The sequence below is a fragment of the Triturus cristatus genome, chromosome 6 (genome assembly GCF_964204655.1).
Source record: "Triturus cristatus chromosome 6, aTriCri1.1, whole genome shotgun sequence".
NCBI classification, from domain to species: domain Eukaryota; kingdom Metazoa; phylum Chordata; class Amphibia; order Caudata; family Salamandridae; genus Triturus; species Triturus cristatus.
Genome location: NC_140589.1, coordinates 788,341,264 through 788,359,367, shown reverse-complemented (window position 1 = coordinate 788,359,367; position 18,104 = coordinate 788,341,264). Strand labels below are relative to the sequence as shown.

Sequence of the window (18,104 nt, the reverse complement as noted above, 5' to 3'; positions counted from 1 at the left end):
TATTGAAAAAGATTTATGTGAAAGAGATCAACATTCTTTAAAAGATAATGGATGAATAATGGGTTTTCCAATTTTAGTCCATAAGGTTAAGTTGAATGCATCACCCTCTTGTAATAATAAAGATTGTTTGAGGGAAAATGCTGTATGTAGGAATGAAAATCCGAAAAGGTAGCTCCCTACAAATGTTTACGTTTTTTGAGTTTATGAGGAGACGTACGAGTTTTTTTTGTTAATCCATTAGAATTTAGATAAAATAGAATAAATTATTTTATATTGAGAGTTTAGATTATTTAAAGGAATATTAGAAAGATGTAAAAATATTATAGGGACTAGCATCATCTTTATTGTAGCTAGGCAGCCTCATCAAGATAAAAATAAAGGATTCCGTCTGGATGTAAGAGATTTCAATGTCACTTATAATTCTTTCAAGTTAAGTGACAGTTTTTTTTATAGAAGACTTAAACCATAGACCAAGATATTTTATTTTATACGAATTCCAACTAAAATGAGAAAAAGAAAAATCTACATGAAAACATAATTTATTTAACGGAAGAATTTTACTTTTGTCAGTATTTAATGTATAACCTGACACAGAGGCAAAAGGATTAACCTCTAATATGGCAGCGAAGATTTGTGGATATGAGATAAAAAGTTCAATGTAATCAGCATAAACTGAAAGTTTTAAATGATTATCTTTTTAACTTGTTCATATCGGACTTATCCCCAACACTTGATAGCGTCAGCTGTCACCCCCCCAACTAGACAGAACTCGCATCAGTAACCTGTTATATGCCGACGACCTGGTGCTATTAAGTCACACAAGAGTAGGCCTACAGAGGCTACTCGTCGAGCTGCTTCCCTACACTACAAGAAGCTCTTTAGAGTTGAACTTGTCAAAAAAAAAATCCTTTGGGAAGCAAAAGAGGTCACGTGGAGGGTGGTATTTCAACAACGTAAAGCTTGAATCAACACCCTACTAAAAATATTTAGGAATCTTCCTTGACACCAGATGCTCATTCCTTAGGCAGAAAGAAGTACTAAGGGCTAAAGCTTTGTCACTCGAGGCTGCTGCTGTGAAATTGTCTAAACAACTACTTGGCCCAAGCCTAACCCCATTGCTGAAGTTGTTGAAGGCGAAGATAACCAATTCTCTTACGTACGGGCATGAGATCATGAAGGGTGCAACAAGCACTAAATAATCAAACTATCAAAATTTTTAAACGTGCATTCCGCCTGCCAAGATCTGCTTCACCAGCCCAAGTTCGACTCGAACTAGGCCTGCAAGACCACCACGGCATAGAGGCTGGTGCATTCATAAAGCTCTGCAACAGATTGCGCCATGCCCAGGTGGGCTCCCTGGAGGCCAGACTTTGGCAGGAACTATTGAAAAGCCATACCAGCCATAAACATCGGCATCACCTGGACTACAGCCTACAACTACTGGGAGTCAAAGAATTTTGGGGGTCAAATCCCTCACAGCCGGTGCTAAAGGCAGTCATAAAGAAGAGCGTTCGGCTGTGGTCCTTTCGCTCAGACAGGGCAACACTGTCAAGAAGGAAACACACTTGGGCAGTGATTTGTGATTTTAAACCAGGTGCTGAGTCATGCTATTTATCAAGCATGTTTGCACATTATTGGAAACAAAAGTTTATTGCTCTGAGGACTGGCAAATGGCCTTTTTTAAAGAATCTTCCTGAACGGCGACAACCCAGTATCAGTATTAAATTCAGGATGAGCAGCTACCATTCCGAAGCAATGGAGCACATAGTTTGTGTATGCCCCGCAATGCCCACAGCTAGACGGTCTTTACTGTGGGAAGAATGGAACAGGCTAGGAGTACGATCATGCCACCAAGCCATAATAGCCGCCTTAAACCCAAATAACACAAAGATGAATATTGGGCTCACCAAATTTGTCAATATAGCATTGAAAATGTTGGGGGACACTAGAACCACAAATCTCCCCATCCCCAGCAGTGCCGAAAACTGTTCATTGGCTCAACCACAGAATCCTTGCCTGCTAACAACTGCTGACTAGAGTCTGGCTTTTCAGCCGAACATTAACAGTTTTCAGGGCAGAAGAGGGTCTAAAGACAAAACCTGTTTTGCATTTTTTAATTAGTGTTTTTTATACGCATGAACTGAAAGTGTTTTAAATTGTAATGGTTTTAAATAATCAAACAATAAAGTCTTAATAATCAGCATAAACTGAACGTTTTAAATGATTATCACCATATTGAAAGCCGGTAATCTGGGGGTTTAGATGAATTTTTATCAACAGGGGTTCGAGGGCAGGAAGAAACAGAAGAGGAGCAAGAGGTCACCTTTGTCGAACATCTTGATATAGAGAAAACTATAGAGAGAGGAGACCATTAACTAAAATAGAGGATGTAGGAGAGGAATACAACAAAGAGACATAATTAATAACAGTAGAACCAAAGCCAAACCAGGATAGAGTAGAGAAGGTAAAAGGTCAGCTAACACGATCAAACTCCTTTTCAGCTTCTAAAGAAATAGCTGCTAAAGAGTTTTTATAAAATGTGGATATGCTGAGGACATTAAAAAACAGTCTTGTGTTATCTGAAATATGTCTACCTTTAATAAAACCACATTGTTCCTGCCCACTCAAATGAGGTAATAAGGATTTTAAACGAATAGCTAAAGTTTTTACCAATATTTTATAGTCTACATTAATTAAAGAGATGGGCCTATAGTGTTTGCACAATGTATGATCCTTATTACCCTTGGGAATAAGACAAATTAAAGCATCCTGAAAAGAACCTCTAGATGTTTGTGAAGGTATAAGAAAGAGAAATAGTTGATGCAGTTTGGGGATAAGAAGTTTAGAGGAATGAGAATAAAATTAAATAGTAAAGCCATCATGACCGGGCGCTTTACTACGCTTAATAGTACGTACAGCATTAGAAATATCTTGAGGTTGAATATCATCATACAAGATTGAAAAATCTATATTAAGAAGAGATGGTGGAGTAATGCAAGATAAATATTTATGGATATCGTCTTGAAGGGTAGGAGACTCCAGAGTATAGAGATTTTGAAAGAAATGTGTAAAGTTTGACAATATAACTTCATTTTTATAAACCATACGATTGGTAGAGATGAGGCTAGAGTCAATCTTGGTGCTTTCCTTTTTAACTTTGAGATAATTTGCCAGAAGTTGCCCAGCTTTATTCTGACTACTATAGTTTCTAGCAGAGGCTTTAAGTATAAATGAAGTGGCTTTCTCTCTGGATAGCTTATTAAAGGCAAATTTGGATTTAATAAGATTCTCTAAGCAAGTTTAAGAGTTTGTATGATAATAAGTATGTTCTAATTGTTTAATACAAGCTGTGAGTTCCTTCAATGTATTTAACGAAAGTTTCTTTTTATGAGATAAAAAAGAAATAATGAAATCTCTAGAGGCAGCTTTAGAGGTGTCCCATATAATCTGGGGAGAGGTGTTTGGGATCTCATTTTCAAGACAAAAAAGGTAGTGGCAAAAGATTCAAAACTTTGAGTAAAATTAGGATCCAAACGAGGGGAGTAATTGAATCTCCACCTTCTAGTACCTTGAGTAGGTGGGGAAAGATCGAAATCTAAAGTGACATGGGCATGATCTGAAATTAATATAGAACCTATATTAGAATGCGCAAGATGCTGTGTAAGTGATTTAGAAAGGAATAAATAATCTCAGTGTGACTAAGAAGAGTGCAGGTGAAAAGAATGTATATTCTAAAAACAAGGAATTACATAATGTCCAAGCATCCACTACAGACATTTGTTGAATAGTAGATATAACCTGAGAGTGCATATGGGCAGGAAGGAATTTAACTTTAGAATTACCATCAATAATGGGGTCAAAAACCATGTTACAATCACTCCTTACTAATAAATAATCGTCTTTGTGAGCCATCAATTTAGAAAAGATTCTGGACCAAAAGGAATTATCTGGAGAGGTGGGAGCATAAATGTTAAAAAGAATCATAAGAATTTTATTAACCAACAAAAAAACAGAAACCCATTTACCCATTTGTATCAGTATCTTGGGCGAGAACTTGTATATCTAAACTTTTGTGACAACATGACTCCACCACTATGTTTTCCAGTGCCAGGAGAAGCAAAACATGGCCAACCCATTGTCGTGTAATTAGGAGATTTCTTTGTCCACAATAGGAATTTCTTGAAATAAAGCAATATCAAAGTTTGAATTAGAAATATGTGTTAGTACTCTCTGACGTTTTATAGGAGAACCTAAACCCCTAACATTCCAAGAGACAATTCTTAAAGTTACGTATAATGCAATAAATAGTGTAAAACTTTGAAACAGCAATTAAGAACCCTATAAGTAATAAATGTTATCACGTAATGTACAATCAAAATTGATTAGCACATAGAAAGAAATATACAATCAGAAATGAAGAGAATGAAAATAATGTAGAAAGCAAATATAAAGCTAACAATAGGTAAAAAAGAGTATAGAAAGTATGAACAACGGGAAAAATATAGATAAAAAAGATTGTCAGAAAAAGGACAGAAGAAAGAAAGAAGGAAAAGAAGAGGGTGTACAAAAAGAAAAAACAAGAACCATATAGAGAACGGACAAACTAGCATACCAAATGTGACATAGAAAGAACGAGGGTGGTGAAGCTACATAAGGAAGAGAACGCAGCTGATCAGACAGCCCAAGGCAACTCAGAAGGAAGGGAAACACCATCCAAACTGAACGGGAATCACAATGATCACATCAAAGACTGCACCTAACAAAACATGAAGGAAGAGTGACTCAGAGATATCCAAAAGCAAACAAGCAGGAAAAAAGATACAAAGCATATCACAACTTAATCAAACATTGGAAAGCCTGGTAACATCCATATCTTCTTCTCTACAATTGTCCAAAAAACGTTGTAATAAAGCAGGGTCTTTAAAAGTCGTAGCCTACTTTTTATGTCACTTTAAACAAACCTGGATAAAAGAGGCCAAATCTAGCATTGATATTTCAAAGTGCTGGTCTTATATCCAAAAATGTCTTTCTCCTATCCGCCTTTTCTTTGACATAGTCCTGAGAAAAGAAAAGAGTAGTTCCCTGCCAGGAAATTCGACCCTTGATTTTAGCTGCTTGAAGAACCCGCAATAAGTCAGTATATTCATAGAAGTAAATGATAACACCTCTTGGTTTAGGGGATGATGTTGCAGAACGTGGACTATGACCCGGACGATGAGCTCTTTGAATGTTGAGAACCGGAGTGTCGGGAATACCAAGAACCTTTGGAAGAAATGACTTAAAAAATGAGATAGGATCCGAGCCTTCCGAACCTTTTGCCAAACCATAGATGTGTAAATTATTACACCTGTTGCAATTTTCAAGATTTTCCACTTGTTTTTAAGATGAGTAATGTCCAGTTGCAAAGAGGGAATCTGGCTTACCACAGCCTGAAAAGACTCTACACGGCGCTCCATTTGTACAAGTTTATTTTCCATGGATGAGCACTTATCATCTAAATTTTGAAGATATTTATTTGTTTCTTCCATATATGGTCTAAGAGCCCAAATCTCCTCAAGAAGTAAGTGAATGGAAGTAGGTGGAGGAGATGTGACAGGCGATGGAGGATCTTTCTAAATACGCTTGCCAGTTGGAGGAGCTGTAGAGGAGGCAACTACTTTAGAAGCATGTTTGGCAATTGGAAGTGGAATATTTGATGATGCTGGCATAGAACTCAGTGGAGGAGGTAACATATTGCAGTCAGAGCCCTCCATGTCTCTGTGCAGTATATTGAAAGAGGAAGATAGGGGAGGAGAAGTAATAGAAGTGTGACATATAGATTTTGTTCTCCCTATAAACAAACAAAAAGACCACGTCAACCAGGACTTTCGTAATGATGAAGGCACAACTACAATTAAAGACAGTCAAACCTGTTGCACTAGGAGAGTCAGTGAATCCCCGGAGAAAAATCAATGAGGAAGAGTCATGCACATAACTCCAAATTTCTGATGAAAAATGAGGCAGAGTACATTCCTTAAAAGACAAAATGTGAGTTGAAAAAGATTTATAAACAAGGGCTGAAGTACAGTGAGGCTCTGTTCAGCAAGTGATATGAATTAAAGACAGTAGTTGCCAATACATGCAGGAATGCTTTGGTGACGGGTCTAGTGGAAAATCTTCATACTGAAGGAGTGAGACTTTGAAGCGTGGCTAGGTTATTCTTGCGCAAAATCAATAATTGTAAGGAAAGAGCAGAAAAGTTGCTCAAGGGAACAGAAAGGGAAACGGCCACCCTCGTCCCAGTACTCCTCCGGCACCACAGGCACACAGAGGATGAACAGAAAGCAAGATATCGTTCCCGAGCACTAACAAATAAACATTAGACGGATAATATTAATATTTCAAACCAAAATCAGTCCATATATTCAGAAAACATTTTTCTTCTTTTATTCTCTTATCCATTCTTTAGGATCTCTCCTTGTGGTCATAACACAATAGTTTGTGATAACAGGAAAACATAGATGTTGCAGCCAACACGTGTTTCGTCTTGGGTAAATGGCCCAACGGCTTCCTCAGGGCAAAAGCGATCTTTAGAGAAAAAGTAACACACCACACGTTAGGTAAGACCTAAGTGTGGTCCCATACAGTCTGGGTTTAGATATAGAGTGTATCCATTATAAGCCAATATGCATGTATCTTAACCAACAATTAGTCCAATCGGCGCCTGATATCTATGTGACTCACATAGATATCAGGCGTTGGTTACGTTCTGAGTACTCTCCGTTTTTTGATACACATTTATTCCTCTTACGAGATGCGCCGATTGGATCTAATGTTTATTTGTTAGTGCTCAGGACCGATATCTTGCTTTGTGTTCATACTGAAGGCATAGGGCTTTAAAAATGATGAACAAGAGTACAAAAGCACAATAATACTAAATGCCACTCCATTACCAGAGCAAAAACAGAGCGGCAATAAAGCAAAATCGTAGCAGCAATAAAACACAATAGCAGGCATGAGTCCGTGAGGAAAAACGCACCCGCTGAGTTAAGAAAAATGCACAAAGGTGCTCACCAGGGCTCCGAATGCCACATGCCTGAAATCTGGAGTCCTTCACAACCTGAAGGACTCCACTGCAAAGTGAAGTGCGGTGCTCAATCTGCCTGGGGGCCGACACCCCTCCAAAGCCGCGACGTAGCTGCTGTACAGAGCGGCCATCTCCAAAGGCGTGAAGCCACCCCCGTTCAGACCCTCCCTTAATGAATAGTAAAAAGCACAACTCACCCTTTTAAGCCCTAGATATGCCTCCATCTTGGAAAGTGCAGTGTTCCTAGAAAATGATCTCTGCAGTGCAAATATTACAGTCAAAGTTTGGTCAACCACCAACTATTGTACTTTCTTCATCTTCATGTCAAAGCTCCCATTGGTCCCCTGTCAGCACCTACAAAATAATAGCTTTAGCCAAAGCTACTACAGACCATTTTAGAAAAATGCTCACAAATTACAGCTTTGCCACCTTCCCTACTGATGTATCTGTATGAGGCACCTCATAATACCATGCCAAGGGCTTAATGTAGTGCATGAAAATGTCATTTCCACCCACACCTCCTCCCATTTTACTTGAAGGAAGTCATCTAGGTAGGGCAGCCCATCTTCCTGTTGATTGCAGTTCTGAAAACGTTTTGAAAGGTAGCCAAAAGGCAATATACCATTGAACTTCCATGTGAGCTTTGCCATGCACTTATAAACGTGAGCAACACAACCTACTCCATTTTATTTTTCCAAGTTATGCTGGATTCCATGTCTCCCCATGCAACGAGCTGGGTAGAATAATTGTAATATCCCTGGGCTGGGTACCCATGTCATCACTGCAATATGTAAACATTGAAGCCTTTAGTCAAGGAGAGCTATCTGGAGGCCCAGCGCATGCCATTTGTGTGTGCCCCACCCACTCCAATAACTATGGAGAAAGAGGCAGAGGCCTCCCCTTGCTCCATGGACCCCCTATGTACATCGACAAGACCATTCATGATTGGGAAAAATAGCACATAAACACTCAAAAGGAACCATATCAAATATGAAACATAGACAAACCTGCAAACGGAATGACCACAAAGCGGAAACAGAAGCTGACAGACTCCAACTAATCTAAGTGTGGTGAGTCTGCCGCCAACCTAGCACAGGAAACATTGAATCAGAGACATTTCCTATTCCCACCAACTTACCTAACAGCAAAGATTTGTAAGGTTGTGTGAGAAAGACAAATGGTTCTGACAAAAACTGAGAGATAAATTTCACTTTCGTCGTTAGTAAATTTACACAAATCAGAAAAAGTTGCAAAATATGAAATTAAATTAAAGTTTTAATTAGTCAACATAATGTGGGAAGTTAAATAAAGGTATAGGCACTAATGTAATTGATAAATCGTTAAAAATTGTTGATTCTAATTATGTTTACACTAATGTAATTCATAAATCATTAAACATTTTTGATTCTAGTTATGTTTGTGGCACAGCTGTAAATGTGATATATTTTGGTGGAGAGAGTACCCCATTGCAATGGTGACAGAGAACCTTTTCTGCCAGCATAATGGTCTGCCCCCACCCCGCCGGTGTAAATGTGGGTGGATCTTTGGTGTAACAATGGCGTAGATTAATCAATGTCTGCAGTAGTTACACCCCTCAAACGGCCCTATAGAGTAAGGGCCAACAGAGGTTGTCCTGTATGTCCGTGTTTCGTTCATTATTTACAGTACCTTGACTTATATAAAAAAAAATCACCTCCTATGATACTAATTATGTAAAGATGAAGTGAAAATGATATTGGTGAAGAAATATCAAAAGGTTGTGAGTGGTAGGACGGGATATTATTATGTTAAACAAGATACAGACAGAAAGGGGCGACAATATCACATATTAAAACTGGTGGCAACTTAAGCTCCTGCATCACCAACCATGACGAATGAAGATGCCATACAAAGCGTAGAATTCTACTATATCATCATAAGCAGTAATTTATGTCTCTACTAAAAAAATCCCTATTAAAGTTAATTGGGTATTTAAGATTTATTGTGTGCATGAATTAGAAAACGTATTGTAGATAATGTCATTTACCAGCTAGAACAAGTGCGCAGTGTTTCTTCTTTTGCTGCTAGACTTCTGGATTATTGCCACTGATCACCCTACAATATATATAGTGGAAGCAATGATGTTACAGATAGTGCAGACTTGAGCCAGACAACCTAAAAAGAACAGATCAGAATATATAGTGTCAATGGCACAGATCCAGTGCTAATGATGACACGGCCAAGGATGATATCGAAGACAAAAAGGCTTCTGCTCTCAAAGAGGAGCAAGGATACAAATCACCAATACAAATTACTCAGGATCTTTCACTAACTCATCCACCATAAGTTCCTGAAACTGCTTCTTTTGTCTTCCACTGCCATTGCAAAAGATTTCCAGAATTTTTCAGCATAGGGAGAGGAGTAGCGCTGGAGCCAGAGCAGCTGACTCCGGAGCACGGGGCTCACGGTTCAATCCCCAGTGCAGTTTACTCCACATTATGTGATTCTGGGCAATAGCTCTCTTAATCTCCCCAACAGCCCCCAGTGCCTTGAAACCCTTAGGGGGTGATATGTTCGCACTTTACAAATAGGAATTATCATTATGAAAATATTGTAAATTTGTGAGGTTATAGGCAAACAATACAAACACTGGACTTCGGACTTCCCTATCTTCCATCTGAACATGACATTTTAAGGAGGTCCTAAAGACTGGTGTATGATCAAAGCCTCCAGCACACTCTTTGAGCAATACCCAGTGTCTTTTCTAAAAGAAAATTAAAAAAAAAACTCACTACATGATTTGGTTATTGAAGTATTAATAAATACATTTCTTGGAAAACCATGGTCAGCATCAACAATTTCCTGGACAGTGACAGGTAACCAAAACACTCTAGAAACATGTACAAAATCAGGAACTACTTCACAGCAACTAGCATTGCTCAATGGGAGAGGTGAAGTTCTTCACCACAAAGTATAATATCTGTTTATCGTATAAAATGTGGATCCCTCCCACCTTCCCACCTTTATAAGTAAAAGCAGTAGTCCAGTGAAAGCTTTTCCATCTGAAAATTCACCTATATCCCACTAGTCGAGTCATGATGAAAAGCTCACTAATCATTACACTGCTGGATTATTGTTACACGTACAGATGCCTACCACACAAAATCAACCTATAATCTACGAAAAGTTTAAAGAAAGGCACCCAGAAAATTGGATAGAAAGGGCATAAATCTGATCTGATTTGTTCTTTCCTAGAAGACAGGTCACATTGAACCTTGTTAGTTAAATTTATATCTGACCCAATGAATATCTCCACCAGTGTGCCTCGGGGTTCAACTTTCTGTCCTTATATGTTTAATGTATACATGTATCTATTGATGAAGTTTACTAGATCTAATGAATGTAGGCTATACACTTAAGCAGTGAATCACCAAAGACTTTTCAGTTGACAGGTGATTCAGCTACTTCTGCCACGGTTTCTCACTGATAATGTGACATTAAACAGTGGACAAATTATAATTGGCTCAAGATCAATATTGACAACACAGACCATAATCCTTGGCTGTGGTCCCCCACCCTTTGGCTTGAGACATTAGGTACCTTTCCTGCAATAAAATGACATGTAAAAAGTCTGAGGATGATCCTAAACTCAAAAGTGACTATGCCCAGTGCCATTGCAATTATGCAGCAGGGGAGGGCCAAATTATGCGACAGGGTTGAGTAAATTACGCAGCAAGAAAAGGCAAATTATGCGGCATAATTTGGCATATTTTATTACACAACTACTTTATTATTTTGTTATTTTTACACTTGTTAACACTGTCTGGGCATTGGTTGCGCCTCATTAGTACCAGTTGTACACCCATATATAGCAATAAGCAACAGAAAAGTGACCAGTCAAGCTTTGCAAAGAGCTTTATCTGTGCTGCAAAACATGTTGCTGCATTGTTAGCAACTTTTGAACTATTTGAGCTAGAAACAAATTTATTTTTGCTAAAATCTGCAATTTAAGCAACAAATTACGGATTATGTGAAATATGCGCCAAATATATAATTATGTGAAAACACGGTGGCCGCACAATCGCATAATTCCAGTGACCCTCACTATGTCAAATGAGGATTCATCTGTAATCGTGTTGTACCTATAGTGTTACGGAAACTATGTCCCATCATGCCTTTGCTCACCATGGACACTAGAAAAAAATTCTGGGTCAGACTGGAAATCTGCAATTCTTTGTATTACAGTATGTCAAAATACTTAGTGCAAAAACTCCAAATCATACAAAACCAGGCAGCCTGACTAGCTACCGGTGTGCCTTTTTTCTCATCTGCCAGTGCTTTTCTTACTTAGTTACAAAGGCTTCCAGTCCAGAGTAGAATTTCCTTCAAAATACTCTGTTTCATACAAGAATGTATTTATGGTGCTGCTCCAGAGTTCTTGAAATGTAAAATTAGACCTGCCGGCCCTTCCTGTTCCTCCTCTGCTTCCCTTCTGATGCAACCTTGTATTAAAAAATCCAAACTCAAAACCTGAAAATCTCCAAGTGCCTGGTCCCTACCTCAGAAGATTGACCCTTTCCTTCTTCCTCCGGGGCAGACTCGGGATATCTAAGGAGGGAATCAGGGTACAGCTGCGTACAGAGCAGGCCAATGGGTGAATAGGATCCCACCTCGTATTCTTCACTTTCGACTGGAAGTTCCTTCCCAAATCTTTATGTCGGGAACCCTTGCTACCACCTATCTGTTTAAGCCTCATACTCTCCATTTGAGCTCTGCCTGTTTACAATAAATTAATCTTTAGCTTCCTCCCCTTAAAGGTCTCATGATTTTTCAAATTAGTCCAGTTCCCTCTCCAGTACTATCTGGGATTTTTTAGGCCTGGATTTTGACTGCACAGCTGTTAGATTAACCTACTGTTAACAATATAAATAGTGTGTGCTTTGGTTCAACCCCTTTCAACCACTGGCTGTCATTGACCAGCCTCTTTCTGCCATTGGCTTGAGACTTTGTCAGTCATGTCTTCCCTCAACCCAAAGGAATATTCATCTCTCATCTAGCACTTTTGTCTGTTTTCTTCAGTCTCCACTTGAAAGCTTGCACTGAAGGGCATAAAGGACTACTTTACATCACTGTCTCTCTCTACCAACTCTAGACTGGCTCTCTTTTTCGTTTATAACTCTAATATGCTAATGCTGCAGATGTCAGCACATTACACACAGATCTATTGCCTTAGCCAATGCTTGTCTTACAGTTTCATTTCGCAGTTTATGCATGTCCATAAGATCACAAAAAGAAAAAATGAATGTACTTTATATATTTGTATACTTCGTACCTAAAATCAAAAAATTAGCATCATATATAAATCATGATTCATTTAATGACAAGACAAACAACATAAGTACTCTTTTTGCATTCCTTAAGACCAGGTTTTTTGAAGCAACAATGGATTTAACAAACACAGAGAAGATGAGGAGCAATCTGCTTTCTCCCTATATCAACACAAGCACCTAAATAAGGCAAATTACATTAATTACAGTGTGACATGTTTAATCACCTAAAATGGACGCCCACTGCGGACAGCACTACGTATCCCCATGTCCACAATGCTCAATATACAAGATCATTAGCATAATGCGTAGTACCTATTTATAAGGTCATTTGAATTTCATCTGGGAATCGACATGCTGTTCAAAATAGTAGGGGATACCTTGAAATGGCACTGGTATTCAGACCTGCTTGGGGAGTGGCCGTATTTCCAATATTTTTGACTGGCCGGTGTCAGGAGAGTCCCAGACCACAAAGCAATTGTGTTCCTAGTGGGTTGAAGTCCCTAATTTTGCCATCAGGCCACAAGGTCCACAGACATTTACGGTGGAAGGGCAGGGTTGGACTGGCCTACAGAGAAATCAGGCAGTGCCCAATGGGCTGGTCTCAGAGATCAGAGTGGACCATTATTTTCAGTTACGCCTGCACAGCACTAGCGCTGTGCTTGAGAAATCTATTCTTTTTAATATAAACTTAAAAGGGACTTTCTTTCTTGGGTTCTCATTGGGCCACTCACTTTTCCTCCATTTCTATTGGCTGTGCCATATTTTTCTGCATTTACCAATTCTTGTTTCTTGTCTGCTTATCAGTTTCCTGTTGCCGAAATACAGCTAACATCCGCTTTGGTGGAACTAATTTTTTACCTAAAGTTTTGCCTCTTGTCGCTTTTTACTCTTGCAGCATATTTATTTAACAATGTATCCCTGGGGAGATTAAGTGATTTGCAAAGAATCACAGCATGTTGCTGCCAAGTAGACTCAAACCGAGATCCCAGCTCTCAAGTCAGCAGCTCTGGCCGCTGCACCAAATCCTCTCCTCTCCTGTGTTATTTGTCAGGGAGCTCTTTCCTTCTCCCGGCGGATGATGTATAAAAACAGTACTTTATTCATCACATAGGCAAAACAGATGTATAACCAATGCTTGTTAGCAGTTTGTGGGCCTGTTTATGGCCTTGGATGGTCGTTTGTTTCCTGTTGATTTCACTAATACTACCACAAGCATTACCTGCATCAAAAGCAAATGCAAGTTCTCGCCCATACCTTGCAAAGTATCCATACAGTATGTCATTACAAGTTCAAAACTGCTCTGATTTGCAAATGTGGGACACTTTTTAGGCCATCTGGTTCGACAATGGGGGCCACTTTTATTTTGGTACCTGGGACTATTTTTTGTCCCTGTCTGACCCTGGGGAAGTTACATTATGTTGCTCCTCTGATGATTTCTGTAACTGGGTAAGTGGGCGCCGCAGGCACAGTACACAATTAGGTACCACTCTGAGTTATAGTTTCACTGCTAGCCACTAAGGTATCATTGGTGCCGAAGGTGCAGTGCTCTGTGGTCCACTGGCTGTGAGTGGCTCACTCAACCCATCCATGGCTGTCATCCACCATACCGCCGCGGGTCGGTGGCATTCTCCTTGTTTGCATTAGGGTCCTAACCCCCTTGCTACTCTACTGTTCAGGGATCTGAGTCAGTGCAGCACTGAGGAACACCGGCATATTTAGTGTCATACTTGTGCTTTTTTAGTATCCTTTGATAAACAGTCTTAGCATTGCCACACAGCCCGGTTTTCTGTACTGTTACTTTACACAAGGGCAACCCCATCTTTCCCAGGAAACTGGGTACAATAGTCAATTCACTGAAAATGTTCCCTGAGGTATTATTTTTCCAATGTTCATAACTGTAAATGGTCACACAAGTGATTCTCTTATTAATATTCAAAACATATTAATTCATCAATATAAACATAGATGTATTGTTATAAAAAAATATATCTTTTATTTTATCTCACTCAATTTTATCTCAATCAATATTTCATTTGATCATTTGTACATGACATCTGTTCACAATGTATATTTCATTCTTCAGAATTCCACAGCAGTACATACACAAATTCATGTAATAAATATGGCGCTGCCCCATAATCTCCTAATCACATCCACGTATATTCAATATAGGGATCCAGGAAGCACTGTCAATACTTTTAACACAGTTGTTTCTATGAAATCAACAACGTCATATCCATATAGACATTCAACTAATCAAATGGAACTAAATCTAACAGAAAATGGAATTCACAAGGTTATGGAGGATGAAATTGTGACGTTTCGGTCCCTAGTGGCCTTCACGGTCTGTGAGGCCATCCTCAGGACTTCAGCGTTGAAGCGTAATGAATCATGCAAGTACTTGCTTCAAAATAATTTGGTTCCACAACGGATACCAAAACCAGCAACCATGCAACTTCAAATGCAGCTATGGGTCAATTAATAAGAACTCCATATTGGACTCTCCTTCTCAACTTGGGCTAATAACAATACATCTATTTTCTGTACTAGCATGCAAAACATGTTGCTGCAGTTCACCATGGCCCCACTGATTTTTGTAATGACTAATCTGCTTCTATACCAGAGCACTGATATTTTTATTTGTTCATTGCTTTTGTATTTCTTACTTTTATTGTTGGTCAGAATTCATTTACATAAGAGTGGATGTTTTCATGAAATAATTAACATTAGATATTTTTCTTAGATGCAGGAAAGATATTTGTCGTTCCTAAAGGCCGTGGTAAAGAATTTAGGCATACGTCTGGAACAGAAACTCACAATAAAAGAGCAAGTCACAACTACCATGGGCTCATGCTTTCACATGTTAAGCCTCCTACGCAGGGTATTTCCCTTTCTTCCCCTGACTGTATGTAAATCACTCCTTCAAGCATTGGTGTTAAGCCGCCTAGACTACTGTAATGACCTTTTAATTTTAGCTAGTGAGTCTTCTTTAAACATACTTCAGGTAGTCCGAAACACCACGGCTCGTCTTGTCTCAAATTCTTCTGCTAGAACTGCCTTTCTTCTGCCATTACAAGGTTTACACTGGCATCTAATAGGCAAGCCTATTAGATTTAAGTATTGCTGCATTGTGCACAAAGCACTAAACTGCAATGATAGATACTTAGCAGAAACACTCACCCAATATCAGCCATCCAGACCACTCCTTTCAGGAGCAAAATCCTTGCTCCGCGTTCCGCGTTTTATGAAATCTCTCATGGGTGGGAAAGCTTTTTACCACCTAGCCACCTTCTACTGGAACCAGCTCCCCACCCACCTCCGGAAATGCCCAGAATACCTGCTATTTCCAAAGCTCCATAAAACCGAGCTTTTCTCAAATCCCTACTCCTCCTAATTCGCCATAACTGCTGCACCTCCGTAGCACGGAGATACCTCTTTGGAGGTGATTCGGGCGCTTTACAAGTCAATAAATAAAAATAAGGTGCTAAAAATGCAATACATCGAGAACAAACAAACAAAGTTTGTTGAATGATGTAAACAAACGTGCTATGCTCTCATCATAAGGCAAAAGAGCATGAAATTGTGCACATGGTTAAACATAACTCCCTCAGTTGTAAAAAGGCAAGATTTCACAAAAGTATCAGTAAGGGCCAACGAAAAGTAGATCAAATGTTTTTTTTGTTATGATTTTAACTAGCAGTTTACATGATCGTTTGGAAAAATGTTACTCTTACAAGAACGAATTATTTATTTCTTGAAAGAGATAGTTATTTTACTCAGTGTTTGCTTTACACTTAAAAGAAACAATAGTACACAATATTGCATGGAAATGTGATCCATCAAATGTAGTCGAAAGCAGAGCACTGTAAAAACATATCACTATTACATACCAACTAAAAACGCCAAACTACAAAATAAATAAGAAATACGGAAATATTTTCACACAGCTACAAAAAGGGAAAATGCCTATACAATAATTCCATAAGCTGCCAGAACAGAAAAGGGCAAAAAATCCTGTGAGGCTCCTTCAAAATATGATAGCTAACGGAAATTACAGATATATATTTATTAAGGTTACATTTTTTCTATCAAAATCATCAAAAATGTCAGTTTGTGCTTTAATTTAAATTTTTAAACGAGTTTGTTCTGCTAGTCGATGGTCATTCAGGCAACTGTCAAAAACCCAGTGTGCTACAACTGGATGTAGTTAAAACCGTTTGAAAATTGGCCAACTACAATTCCCACAAATTATTTAAGCTGTATTGACATTTTTTGTTAATTGAGTTAATTTATCCAAGCTAAAGTTCGTTTTTTAAAGTTTTTTTTATACCTATTTATTTTTTCCTATCTCCATTTCCCACGCCTGTCACATACCCCCAAAAAACATACAGCACGCATTGCGCATGCCCCCTGTGCCTCATCATTTAAAAGGCTGATATGCGTAATTAACATAATGAAATAGTAACTGGCTTACCTGACCCAAAATCAGCAGGCGTTTTACACTCCTACATAACTCAAATGTTCCTACAAGAAGGCTGTGTTAGCTAACGGTTTGCCCTTCAAATACGCCTGCGAGTGTGAGCGCGCGCTGCCTTTAAAAAAAGATTTCATGCAAACGATTATGCACAATCAGCCAGTTTCAACACCTTTGCTGCACAATGCTTTACATTAGTTCCCAGAAAAGATGTTATCTTCACGTTTAAATCTATTTTATTTGCTCTCAGGTTTTGCGGCTCTTCGCCACAAGTCACCACAAGTTCGCCATCCTGCTGCAGTCACGTTCGCCTCTGGTTCTGAAGTGGAAAATTATTGTTTCTTTGTTTTTCTCAAGTAGGTCACTTTTAGCTAATTGTCAAGTCGGTTCTAAAAGGAACCAGACGCACAATTGTTGCCAACGTAAAATGGTGAGAAGTTAAATATGGGGTTTAGGGCGACTTGCTCTAAAAGTGTACTGATGTTTGAAATTCCCCTCATACTTTAGAGTTGTGACGGGATTGACTACTGTGTTTTTTTTAACAGGCATCTGCTTGCAAATCTGCTTGAAATTTTGTTTCCAATATCGCATTTTATTTTATTTAATACACATTTTTAAGTCATAAAATCCAGGGATGGAATGTAATAGCCGAGCTTCGCCACGTGTTATCATCTGGCTGCAGGCTCACACAGTAGGTCGGGTTAAGCCACTGAGTCATGCTCAAGGACGAGAATGAACATGGAGGGACCGATTCACAAAGTAAAGTTAGACCAAAGTCTATCTACGACCTTCAGTATTCACAAATGGCATTTACGACTCGTAAATGCCCTTTGTGAATACCGAAAGTCGCAAAGTTAGACTTTCGTCTAACTTTACCTAGGGGAAACTATAGGGGTATGCTTTCTGCAATAAGTACATTTTATAAGGACTACTTACCATGGAAGGGTAGATGCTCCACCCCCACTAACTCCACCTTCCAGCACCTCTCCCAAAGCTCTCTTGAGTTCCATTTGGACTGAAGGTGCAGCCAGTGACTTGTTGCAAACAAAGAACATGGGCGACGTTAACCCATCAAGGTGGTGTTCCAGTGCTGCAAGTCGAATCCATGAGAGGGGTGGGAGAGCTGCCATTGTGTCAAGAAGATTGAGGGGTGCTGAGCGGGTTTGAGACTAAGAGGCGTAAGCCTGCTATTGGGCTGTCAAACATTTCTGTTCTTCCTGTGGGGGATTTCATTCAAAATAGAGGCAGATCAGAA

General features: G+C 39.0%; 1 protein-coding gene across 2 annotated transcripts in view; it reads right to left on the bottom strand.

Annotated features, from left to right (window-relative positions):
* CCR6 (C-C motif chemokine receptor 6) overlaps nucleotides 1–16,954 on the bottom strand; it is a 150,136-nt gene extending 133,182 nt beyond the window's left edge. Inside the window, exon 1 of one of the 2 annotated variants that reach the window (XM_085611367.1) lies at nucleotides 16,850–16,954. The gene's annotated coding sequence lies outside the window, so the exon portion shown is untranslated. The remainder of the gene's footprint in view (nucleotides 1–16,849) is intronic. The other variant, XM_085611366.1, reaches the window with a different exon arrangement.
* Nucleotides 16,955–18,104: the final 1,150 nt, after the last annotated feature.